The sequence below is a fragment of the Lepidochelys kempii genome, chromosome 2 (assembly GCF_965140285.1).
Source record: "Lepidochelys kempii isolate rLepKem1 chromosome 2, rLepKem1.hap1, whole genome shotgun sequence".
Lineage (NCBI taxonomy): Eukaryota > Metazoa > Chordata > Testudines > Cheloniidae > Lepidochelys > Lepidochelys kempii.
Window position 1 is genome coordinate 259,621,612 of NC_136381.1, and position 12,580 is coordinate 259,634,191.

Sequence of the window (12,580 nt, forward strand, 5' to 3'; positions counted from 1 at the left end):
CCTCGTAGCCGCTCTCAGTAGAGAGAGCGCCCAGCGGTCAGGTTCTTGTATGTGTGTTTTTCCCCTAATATGAGTCCATTTGATTCATGGTTCTACAGCATGTGGTTGCTGAATGTGACTAGACAGCAGCTGTGCGTAAGCAAGCGTGGCTGCCTTTCTAGGACTGGCTCAAACAAGGCACTTAGAGGTCTAGATGCCTTTGAGGATCTGGGCCTAACTCCCATTGATTTCAAGGGGAGTTAGGCACCTTTGAGGATGTGGCCTGCTCCATCCCCCCTCCCCCCAGGTCTGTATTCTTAGTTATTCCATTCCTGCATGTGGGAAGGGAAAAGTGGCTTTAAACTCTCTGTACTCTATTCTGGGGTCATGCATGGGCCTATCCAGCCCTCTGGTGTAAGTTAGAGCAGCCCTAAGGCTGCTCTAATTTTCAACTTTCCAGTTTCTTCCCATAATCCTCTGTGGGCCCAGTGCATTGTACTCTGGCCATGCCCCTAATTTGCCCTTTACACAGTTGCTGCTAGCAGGGCTGGGTTATAACCGTTATGTCAGCTAAGGTGGTCCCTATACATGGGATATTCTCAGGGAGCTGTTTCCACCCAATTTAAGGCTCCTTTATGCTGACAGTGGGACATAAATGGTGAATTAGGCCCCCTATTTTTGTATTTACCACTCTCCCCCACAACAGAAGGGAAACTGTGAGAGGGAAGCTCCTGGAGCGTGTGGCTGCCTAGGGCAGCAGAACACAACTCCACTTCTGTAGCTTGGAACTAGCTGACATGCAGTTCCTTCCAGGCCATGATCCAGCTGTACTTCGCAAATGTTTGTGAACTAATTCTCACAATACTCCTGCGTGGGTGGGAAGAATCACTCTCCCCATTTTTAGATGGGAAAAACTGAGGCACAGGGAGAAGAGCTGATTTAATTCAAGGTCATGGAGGTAAATTCATAGAAGCACCAGCTTTCGTGACTTCCAGTCCCATGCCAATTACACAAGACGATCCTTCCTCCTATGCGGAGTCTTGCATCCAAAGCATTTTACAGACATTAATGCATTCTGTCCTAGTGAGACATGTTAGCCAACATTTAAATATGGGGGAGAGGAGGTAGGGAGGAGTTAAGTCGTTTCCACAAGGTGGCAGAGAAAGGTCCTGCCCTAGCCCTGGGCCAACACTTCTCCTGTGTTGTCCTTCTCTTCTCTTAAACCTTTCTGTCAATCTTCTCTTCCTCTGGTGTGGTCAGGCAGAGCTCATTCTCTCTGTGGAGGCTACGCCTGTTCCCGTGACTCCCCAGGCACTCTTTATACCCCCAGCTTAGCTCCACGTCTGTTTTCCCATACTGAGCTGGGTTGGCCTGGCAGTGTGCGTGGCTCAGGCAGTCTTGCAGAGTCTTGGATAAGCTATTTAAGAGCCGGACACTGTGCACGACCCTGAGCAATGCCCATGGAATGCTGAGGGCTGTATGCTCCCAGAGGAGAGGCAGCTCACCCCACCGGCATATTCCAGCCTGTCCTGATCTGAGGGAAGGATAAATGGAGTGTAAACAAAGGACCAGCCTGTTTAGGGAGGGCTGGGCTGCCTAAGGATAGGTTTAAGGATTCGGAGTCTCCCGGGCTTGTCAGAGAAGCCCACCTCATGATTTTTCCCTATTGCATTCCTCATCCTCCCCATGCTGCTTCCTGAGCCCAGTTAGACTATAAGCTACAGGGGGGCAGGGACCCATTATTTTACTGGGTTGTGAAGCCCTGCCCAGCTGTGGGGCAGCATAAAGACATGGGGTAGCCGCTTGCTCTACAGCAGTGAATTCGTCCCAGAAGCTCCAAAACCCAAGCAAAAGAAACCAGCTCAGCCAAAGCCTGAAAGGGGAGAACAACCAGCTGAGAGCACTTGGCAGGCAGCTGCAGCTTGTGAGCAATACTGGCCTCTGTGCCCATTAGGGCCAGAAGCCTCTCTCTTCTCACCGGCCCCTCTGTTTGGGTGCAAAGAGCTTGGTGCCCCACTCCAAGTGCTAAGGAAGGAGCTTCCCTGACTCTGATAATGAGAACCTCACCCTCTTCCCTCCCAGGGTCTCTCAGCCCATGAATGAGTGAAGTTGCACACTCCCTCGGGAGGATGGGAAAGATGATTGCAGCTGATAACCCACTTATGGTCCCCTCCCAAGAGATTCAGGCCCAGATCCTCAAAGGTATGTAGTTCTTTAATTGGGAGTTAGGCACCTAAATACCTTTGATCTGGGGCCTCAGGCCTTTCTGTCGCAGTTTGGCCCTTTGCCAGCGTCCATGGCTGCTCTGGGTTAGAAGATGCTCAAACCTTCAGTCTCTGTCAAAGGGAAAAGGAACCCCCATTGCACAGCTGGGTTTTGGCAAAGTTTATGTACAACAGGGATGGGGAGAGTTTCTGGACAGTTGCTGGCATCTTTGCCTCTGTGGTCTTCATGTTCCCTTCTAATCTGCTTCTCTCTCTCCTTGGATTTCCTCCTTGGATTCTTTCCTCCTGTTGCTCACTCGCTTTGTGGAAGTTTCCCAGCATGGATGTTCCTGAGAGCTGGAGCAGCATGTGATGGAATAGGCTTCCTCAGGAATTGTTACCATCTGATGCCCAGTGGGAGAGGATCCTGCGGAAATGTTGCTATGGGCTGATCCCATGTCCGACGGGATGGGGTAAAGTGGGTGACGCTAATAGATATGCTGAGCCACGAGATGTTTGCCCTTGATCTTGTAAATACTTCCTGTGGCCCCTGATCCCCATTATCTGGTCTTCAGGAAGTGCATTAGTTTACTTGATGGCAGATGGTTTATGGTCCTCCAGCAATTTGTCCAGAGCTAAAATTGAGAAGGAAGGTGTGTTAATCCCAGAGCACAAATAGCTGAGGCTTTAACCTGCATAGAGCAGAACTCCTTAGTTAAACCACCCCTGTAACCACACAATGGCACCAATAACATGCCCAAGCATGGGCAGTGGATATCAGACACACACATCTCAGGACTGTCGGAGCTCTCCTTTATATTGCCCAGCCCCCGCAGCTTCGCAACCCAGGGGCTTCAAGCCTGAGCTCTAGTCACACATTCAACACGCTGTCTGTGCCGTGGAACCCACATCCCTGCCCTTCCCCTGGGACATGCAGAGGGGAGGCTTCCCAGCTCCTGACATTATCCACACACCAAGCATTTGAGATCTGAGTTTGGGAGCAAAATAGACCCATGATGTGAGCTACAAACTCGGAGAGATGGGCAGAATCAGGAGGGGTTTAGTTCTACTAAACCTTACTTTTTGAAGTTGTGTTTTGCTTTCAGCTCTGAGCCCCCAGAGTCTGGGGTTGTGGTGGATGTGCTGCGTGCTCTCCCCACGGGGCCCCTTGCACGGACAGCCAGGGCTATGGGAAGGTGATGTCTGTAACACCGCATGGCTCTTCCTGGGTTCTCTTGGACGCAGCAGCACCCTGGGTTTCTCGCCAGCTTGCTTATGGGAATATGGGATGTCTCAGCTGCCCAACCTGTTCCAACCTGAATCAGAGCCCGGGTTTAGCCATACCCCTGCGGTGACCAGTTACAGCAAAAAGTGTCAGCCCCAGCCACACTGGTGAGTTAACGGAGGCAGGAGTGGCTGCCAAGCGCTACAAGCCAGGTATGTTAGATCACCTGCCGCGGAGCTTGCAGTAGGAGGATTCACTATCACCAGTGATGTCACCATGCATGCGAGGAGCAGGACTGTCAGGGTGCTCATGCTGTAACGGGGCAGAGGTCTGAGAGAGCAGATGCAAAGTGGGTCCACAAGAACAATTTAAGTAACGCGGCGGTAAATCCGGCCAGTGTCTCATGCCCAACTTTGAGAGTTTCCTGCCATGACAAGGTGCTGCAGAGATCTCTTCTGTTGCTGGGATACAACCTTCATCCCTTCCTAAGCAAACAAGCCCTTGAACTTATGTGCACACACCCCATCAGGCTCACTCATTGTGTATGGGGAGACCTGGTGCGGGACCTGCTGTGGGGCAGGCTGGATGCTGATGGGGTTGTCCCCCAGGGCCTTAATCCCTAATGCCACCAAGCGCCATCCAAGTTGGAGACCTGCAAGACGGAGATGCAAGATGTATTGCTATAATGGGTCAGAAACCTGGACGCTCTTACAGGCAGACTTGGGGCCCCTGAGACATTCCATATGCGCTGTCAGTGCCAAATCCTAAGCAGAAGTAGTTTGACTTTGTGCAAAACGTCACAATCTCACAAATAAGGGAACTTATGGTTAACATATCCGTTATCACGTTCTCAGGGAAGACTATGAAGTTTTGATCTGCTGCCAGATAAGAATCTCAGATCTTTACATGCTTAGGAATTATTGGCAATACACACAATCAACAAATAATAAGACCCAACCAAGGTTAACATACCATTGTGGCAGGTGCTATACATACACGTAACATGAGACGGTCCCTGCCCCAAGATGTTTGCATTCAGTATAAACAAGACTGGTAAAGGTTGGGAAAAGGAAGTATTAGCCTTATTTTACTGAGAACTGGAATCCCACTGCATTCTTAAGATGGGTGAAAGCAGCAAAACACCTTGATAAAATTTCATTTTGGACAGGGACTATGAAATGACATTACTCCCAAAACGCATAACAAGTGAAATAGTTAGGCGTTAAAGTGTAAGATCTAGCCATCACTATACTCAAAAGCGGTATTGAATCCCTTCAGCCATGTCACCACCCCACCATGCCACGCTCTCAACCTTTCCATCGACACACGATGGGTGCATGCCCTGACCCAACCTGGAGCAGCCCACGGGGCTGCCCCAGAGATCTGTGGATTTGCACGATTGAGCCAGATCTGGGAACTGTGCTACACAACGCATGGTGTGTCGCCATCAACATCAGTCACTCCTGCTGGCACAACGGGCCCTAGTATTAGGCTATGCATGTTTGATTGAAGATTAGGTGCTTGGTACATGTTGTCACAGATCTATGGGACCCGTGCTATGGCCCAGCTTTTAAACAGCCCCTCAGAGGAACCACTTCAGTGTGACAGACCCCTAAGGGGTCCCACTCTTCCTTAAGGGTAGGCCACACAGCCTCAGTGCCTCTGAGACTGAACCTCTGGGCTCCAACCCTAGTTTCATATGATGAGTTCTGCTCAGTGAGTCCAACGGTGGTAGACTCCTGTTCAGAGATGTTTTGGCCTCTTCAGGGATCAATGCACCTCAGCAAGTAAGTCAGTGCCATGTATATCGTTCACAAAAAAAAGTACAGAAAATTCCCACTTTCTCACACATGTAACAGTGCTTTCCCAAGAGGGAGGGAATGTCCAGAGGGCATGTGAATAGGAAATCAGGTTGCCACCTTTAGGAACTATAGAAGATGTAGGCCCAGCTATGGAAGAAGACTAGGGCTGAGGGAAAAAGTATACTCTCTCCCCTCCCAGCTGGCTGAAGCTGAAAAACCCTCTGGCATGTTAGGGGTTGGGTTAAAATTGTGTTGAGACAGATGGGTGTGAATGTGCCCTTCATTTATGAGAGCTGTAAGAGATAGTTAAGAAGCCCCACCTAAAATAAGGCATAACGGAGGCCCACAGAAACTAGCACCATGTTGGCAGGGAGTTCCACTGGTATTTTTGACTGTGTGGGAGTGTGACAAGCTGAAGTGCAGACAGAAACGAAGAGGGCTTAGACACAAAAGCAAGCTTGGGGAGAAGCCTGGAGAGGGTCTGGGTTGGGGGTGCTGGCTCAAGGAAGCTTGGGCCTGTGAGCACGGACACCGGCTCCTGTTATTTTGGTTCCTCCTGTGTTCAGGGAAACAGGACTTGGTACCGTCTCTAAATAAACAAGATTGCGTCAATGGTACCACATTCCATCTTCAATTTTTCCTCATAACTGGAACAACCTACACAACCCCCCATTTTTGGCTAGAGTCTAAATGGGTAACACTGGGGTAAGGTGTGGGATCCAGTTTCCAAGGAGAAACATTATGAGCAGGTATTCCTGTTGAATCAAGAGGGAACAGATGAAGGCCGTGCTCACAGAGATCAACGATGGCGGGAAGGAACTGAAACAAGACCTAAAACAGGAGCTGAAGGTTTCCCTGAAAGGGCTCAGAGATAACTAGATGAAAACTTTGTTGGAACAGCAACTGCTGAGTGCCTAAATAGATTGGGAAACCCAGATACAACTTTGCCAGGCTGGAGTTTCCCAATCTGTCTGAGCACTGTCTGGGCTAGTTTGTCATCAAAACAGGTCAATTTGGAACTTGATAACAAAGATTAGCTGCAGCAAGAATGTAAGGAGCTAAAATATCAGGTCTGGAAATCAAAGGCTCGCAGATCACAGTGGAAGGCAGCCACCTGGATGAGGAATTGAGATAGCCAGAAGACTTGGGTAAGACCAGAGGTTTACAGCTGTTTTCTACTGTGTTTGTAACCCCCAGAGGGGAGAGGTCAGGCTGTCCCAGCTCAAATAATAAAAAAGCTCACTGTCATTGAGGGAAAAACTCCCTGCAAGGCTTATTTGGCTCAGTTCAACATTATAGCCCTACTGAATGGCAGGAAAGGTTGGTTTTAGCAGCCAACGTGAGTGGCCCAGAGATGACAGTGCTGCAGAACTTACCTCCAGAAAAGAGACTGATGATTCAGAACTGGAACAAGCCCTTGACATGAGGTTTGGAGCAGGGGTGCCATTTGGGGGGGGGCAGGGGAGGGCTCTAGCCCCCCCACACTTGAGTTTCGTAGGGGAGGGCTACTCACCCTAGCCCCAGACAGAGTTCTTAACTACAATAGCTTGAGTGTGATATGTGACGTAAGCTGGGAACAGCACAACCTTAAAGGTAGGGAGTTTGTTTATAAACCGAGGCAGGGCGATTAAGATAACAAAAGGCTTGCCATTAAAGTAAATTAAGGATCATTAGTTGATCCTGAAAGCACTGCCAGGAACTTCAGTTAAATGATAGGAAACAAAGGGTAGGAATAAAAGGTGAGAATGGAGAGTGGTAAATAGTGGTGTCCTTCCAGGCTCTGTTCTGGGCCCAGTCCTATTCAACATATTCATAAATGATCTGGAAAACGGGGTAAACAGTGAGGTGGCAAAATTTGCAGATGATACGAAACTACTGAAGATAGTTCAGTCCCAGGCAGACTGCGAAGAGCTACAAAAGGATCTCTCAATACTGGGTGACTGGGCAACAAAATGGCAGATAGAAAAGGAGGACTTGTGGCACCTTAGAGACTAACCAATTTATTTGAGCATGAACTTCTGTGAGCTACAGCTCACTTCATCGGATGCATACCGTGGAAACTGCAGAAGACATTATATACACAGAGACCATGAAACAATACCTCCTCCCACCCCACTCTCCTGCTGGTAATAGCTTATCTAATGTGATCATCAAGTTGGGCCATTTCCAGCACAAATCCAGGTTTTCTCACCCTCCGCCCCTCCACACACAAACTCACTCTCCTGCTGGTAATAGCCCATCCAAAGTGACCACTCTCTTTAAAATGTGTATGATAATCAAGGTGGCCCATTTCCAGCACAAATCCAGGTTTTCTCACCTCCCCACCCCCCTCCAAAAACCACACACACAAACTCACTCTCCTGCTGGCAATAGCTCATCCAAACTGACCACTCTCCTTACAATGTGCATGATAATCAAGGTGGGCCATTTCCAGCATAAATCCAAGTTTAACCAGAACGTCGGGGGGAGAGGGGGGGTAGAAAATAACAAGGGGAAATAGGCTACCTTGCATAAATACTTAGCCACTCCCAGTCTCTATTTAAGCCTAAATTAATAGTATCCAATTTGCAAATGAATTCCAATTCAGCAGTTTCTCGCTGGAGTCTGGATTTGAAGTTTTTTTTTTGTAAGATAGCGACCTTCATGTCTGTGATTGCGTGACCAGAGAGATTGAAGTGTTCTCCGACTGGTTTACGAATGTTATAATTCTTGACATCTGATTTGTGTCCATTTATTCTTTTACATAGAGATTGTCCAGTTTGACCAATGTACATGGCAGAGGGGCATTGCTGGCACATGATGGCATATATCACATTGGTGGATGTGCAGGTGAACGAGCCTCTGATGGTGTGACTGATGTTATTAGGCCCTGTGATGGTGTCCCCTGAATAGATATGTGGGCACAGTTGGCAACGGGCTTTGTTGCAAGGATAGGTTCCTGGGTCATCCTTCAGGATAGGTTGTAGATCCTTAATAATGCGTTGGAGGGGTTTTAGTTGGGGGCTGAAGGTGACGGCTAGTGGCGTTCTGTTATTTTCTTTGTTAGGCCTGTCCTGTAGTAGGTGACTTCTGGGAACTCTTCTGGCTCTATCAATCTGTTTCTTCACTTCCGCAGGTGGGTATTGTAGTTGTAAGAATGCTTGATAGAGATCTTGTAGGTGTTTGTCTCTGTCTGAGGGGTTGGAGCAAATGCGGTTGTATCGCAGAGCTTGGCTGTAGACGATGGATCGTATGGTGTGGTCAGGGTGAAAGCTGAAGGCATGTAGGTAGGAATAGCGGTCAGTAGGTTTCCGGTATAGGGTGGTGTTTATGTGACCATTGTTTCCTACTGACCGCTATTCCTACCTACATGCCTCCAGCTTTCACCTTGACCACACCATACGATCCATCGTCTACAGTATTTCTTCACAGTCAACATGTGGAAATCTTTGCCAGGGGATGTTGTGAAGGCCAAAACTATAACAGGGTTCCAATAAGAACTAGATAAGTTCATGGAGGATAGGTCCATCAATGGCTGTTAGCCAGGGTGGGCAGGACTCCAACACCATGTTCTCCATGTCCCTCGCCTCTGTTTGCCAGAAGCTGGGAGAGGGCAATATGGCAACTTGATGATTGCCTGTTCTGTTCATTCCCCCTGGGGCAGCTGGCATTGGCCACGGTTGGAAGACAGGATACTGGGCTAGACCCCAGGAGGGAATGAAAGGGAATTGGAACCAAACCGGCCATCAGGAAAGCACCCCAGGCCAACGCAGGGCTGTGGAGCTGTTGCGACAAAACAACAAGAGAATCAGTGCCCCGTTCACCAGCTTCTTATTCTCCTTATTAGGGTGCTGGAGGCTTCAGAGGAACCAGTAAAACCCGGTATGGAAACAGCTGGATGGCTCCCCTCAATCAAACCGTAGCATACCCGGTTCTCTCATTTTATCTGTCCCATCAGGAATTCTGGTGACCTCACTGACTGAGGAAGAACAGCGTCAGCCACCTCACTCCTATGGCAAGGACGTTCCTGGGACTCTTGGTTTCCTTTGAGAAACTGTTCAGAGCTCCTGAGGAAACTGGGTCTGGATTTGTTCCTGAGAATGCAATTGACAATTGAGTCTTAATCAGCTCTGTTATTACACAGTAGAAACAGAGGAAGGATCAAATGGTGTCAAGGACCCCCAGGCAGTACCTATCTCTCCAGTATGGTACCTCTCCCCACCCTCTTTCATCTCTACTAGGCTTTAGCACTGCTTAGCGGGCACGGTTCAGTTGAGGGGAACCCCTCAATCAGGGCATGCCAAGCACAGTTCTACTACCCTTGACTCTCACAACAAGGAAAACAACCCTCTAGTACCCTGCAGCCAATAACAAAGTGGCTTGCAATCCAATGCCCACCAAAAGTGATCATTTGGGCATAGCAGCTCCATCAAGCTGCTCACCGAGGCAGAATGTGTGCGTCCTTGCAAACAAAGTCAGCTCCTGAAGCCCTCTTCCCCAAGTCATCACTAGATGTCAGGGGAGAGCTCACTCAGACCCTGCTTACATGTATTTAGTGAAGCCTTCTCACCCCCTGCCCCAGGTAGGCACTGGGGTATTACAGGCCTGCGGCTGGGTGCTCTACGCACGGCTGGATAGCACTTGCTCCTGGCAGTTCTGGGGATTAGCTCTGCAAGACCGACGTCCCTTCCTGCGGTTGCACACCATCACTCTGTGTCACTCTCTCAGCCTGCAGCCCCTCTCTCACGCAAGGAGCTACTGCTTACTCTTTGTGACTTGGCCCTCCAGCCAGGTCACTCAGTGGTTTCCCTTTCTGGGGTGGTCTTTCAAGAACTCCACAAGCAGCAGCAGGCAATCTTCATGCCCACCACCCTGAGTATGTCACTCTGGCAGTCTTTGTATCCACTGCCCATAGTAACACCACTCTGCAATGGTTGGCTGGGGAACCCAGGCCCACCCTCTACTCTGGGTTCCAGACTGGGGCCCTGTAGTGAAGGTTAAGGTCTGTATCTATGCCAACTTTACTGCTCTCACCCCTGGACCTTTCCTACCAGGCTTGCTCTCCCTTACCTCAGGGAAAGGAACTGCCAGCTTCCTTCCTGCTGCTCCTGGCTTTCTAGAAGCCCCGCCTGATGCCTCACAGCTGAGCTTCCTTCTAATTAACTCCCTCCACACAGCCTAAATTTCTGCCTTTTGCAGCTTAACTGGGTCCACTTGGCCTTATTCAGCTCTTACGGGGCTGGTGTGGGGAGTACACCCCATCACAAAGCCCCTGAGAAATGTGATCCCCTCTGTCACAGTTTGGCCCTCTGCCAATTTCCATGGCAGCTCTGGGCTAGAAGATGCTCAAACCTTTAGTTTTCATCAAAGAGAAAGAGAAACTTATCTCAGAGCTGAGCTCCAGCAAAGTTTATTTACAAAGGCTGGGGGAGGGGAAGGTTTTCTGGCTGTAGTAAGAGGAGGCCTGAAACATAAGTTCTTGTATCAGAGGCCCAGTCTGAGGCCTGAAGCCTGAACCAAAGTACTTCCAGGCAGTGATAAGCACAGCTGGGCTGGGAGCCAGAGGCAGGTCCCACTCACAGACGTTGGCAAGAAAAGGTTGTTGGAGGCATGTGCACACACACACATAAGGGCTAATGAGAGGAACTTGTGCCAAGATGGCGGCAAGACACTGCATAGACATAACAAGGAACAGGCAGGTGCATCTTAATGACAGGGTCAAAAGGACAACATGATGGATAGATTCGTTTGACCTATGATGAATAATCTGTCCTGCAACGGTATAAAAGTAGGTCCCGGAGCGCACATCTTTGTCCAGCCTAGGGGGCAGTGGAGTGTCCCGCCACTGACTGAGCTGTGTCCGTTGCCAGGGAGCACAAATTTGTAGTATGCCCTGTGGAGTCTGTACGGCACTATTACCGTGCTTCGTCTGACAATAATCCTGGCTTGGGTTCCTCCGTACCTTACTAGAGTCTGTGGTTTTGGGAGGGTTCTCTGGGGGTCTGCTGTGTTAGCTACCTGCGCAGAACTGGGGCAGCACACAGTGGGAACACGCACGCAGCCGACTGTTGTTATTATTGAACAAGAGCGGAGCACCACACCGGTAGCTACCGACAACACTGGCCAACTGCTATCATCTTCTGCCCTTTGGTCTGTGTGTCTCCCCTTCATTCTCTTCTCCCATTCAGATAGTTTCTTACGCTGTGTTTCGATCTCTCACTCTTTGTTTTAGGGAGCTGTGTCCAAGAGTTCATTCGCAGATATTCAGACCACAAGGCACCGTTGGAGATCATTTCGAATGACCTTTTTGTCTAACACAAGCCAGAGAATTTCAGCCAGTGGTCTCAGTAACTTCTGACGGATCCTGCCCGTGGTGGTATGCACGTGCTCGGGAGATGCCATCTGAAAGGGATGCTGCATCAAAAGGTGCAGAGTCTCTCAAGGGAAGCTATTATCATGAGACGATTCTGTGCCCCATGGTGCAAACCCCTCAAAGGCCATTGCAATTTGATCCTGTGCCTCATGAGACCCAGTTCTGCACAAAATTATTACAAATGGGTCCTGTGGATTTAGCTTCCTTGAGCCAATTGCTTTACTGACAGTGGCCTGGACAGCCAGCTCCTTGTCCAGATGCAATTTTCCCCGAGCTGTTGTGAAAAGAGAAAATGAGTGTTGATCCCACAGCACGAATCACAGAAAACAGACCCCCTCAAGGTGCCTCATCTTCCCTTAAAAACATGCCTCAGTCTGACAGAGATGCACCGTTCTTGCACATTCCAGTTCAAAGCATCACTTGTGCCCTGTACACAGAGTCAGCCCATTTTCAGCTCAGTTAAGCAGCGATTTAGCAGACAGAACACTGCCCACGTCCAGGTAGCATTCACCGCTGGTCTCATTTGTCTTAAGGGTGGTTCATGTACCAAATACCTCATAATACCGGTGATATTCTCAGCACTTTTCCATTGTCTCTGTATATTATTCATATAAGACCCTGCCCTCTTACAGAATCTCCAACACCATCTCAGAGAGATGGGGCATCATGCTGATATTGAAGGCAGACCAAAAGGAAAGGCTGGTGTTCCTAAAACCCTCCATTGTGTGATAGAGAAAGGTCAGTGAAATAATCTCATTAAACAACAGCAACAGTGTTGAGCATCTGCAGGAGCAGCTGGAAACAAGGAAGAGAATCAATGCTATGTGGCGACTGACCTCTTCTCAGATCCACAGTGGGTGCCCCAGAGACGGTAGCTGGGAAATATTAGGGTATTTGCAGGAGAGGTAGAAAATGAAACTGACTAGAAATAGACCTTGAAAGAGACAAATTGTATATACCAAGTGAAATGTAATAAATCATAAATAAACAGTGTATATTGTGAAAAACTGAGTGAAAA

The 12,580-nt window shown here is 49.0% G+C and overlaps 1 long non-coding RNA gene across 2 annotated transcripts in view; it reads left to right on the plus strand.

Moving 5' to 3' along the window:
- Positions 1-12,580, plus strand: part of LOC140907848 (uncharacterized) — a 120,287-nt gene that overhangs the window by 76,144 nt on the left and 31,563 nt on the right. For both annotated transcript variants that reach the window (XR_012157656.2, XR_012157655.1), the window contains exons 2-3: positions 11,422-11,615; positions 12,195-12,300. This is a non-coding gene — a long non-coding RNA (uncharacterized LOC140907848). The remainder of the gene's footprint in view (positions 1-11,421; positions 11,616-12,194; positions 12,301-12,580) is intronic.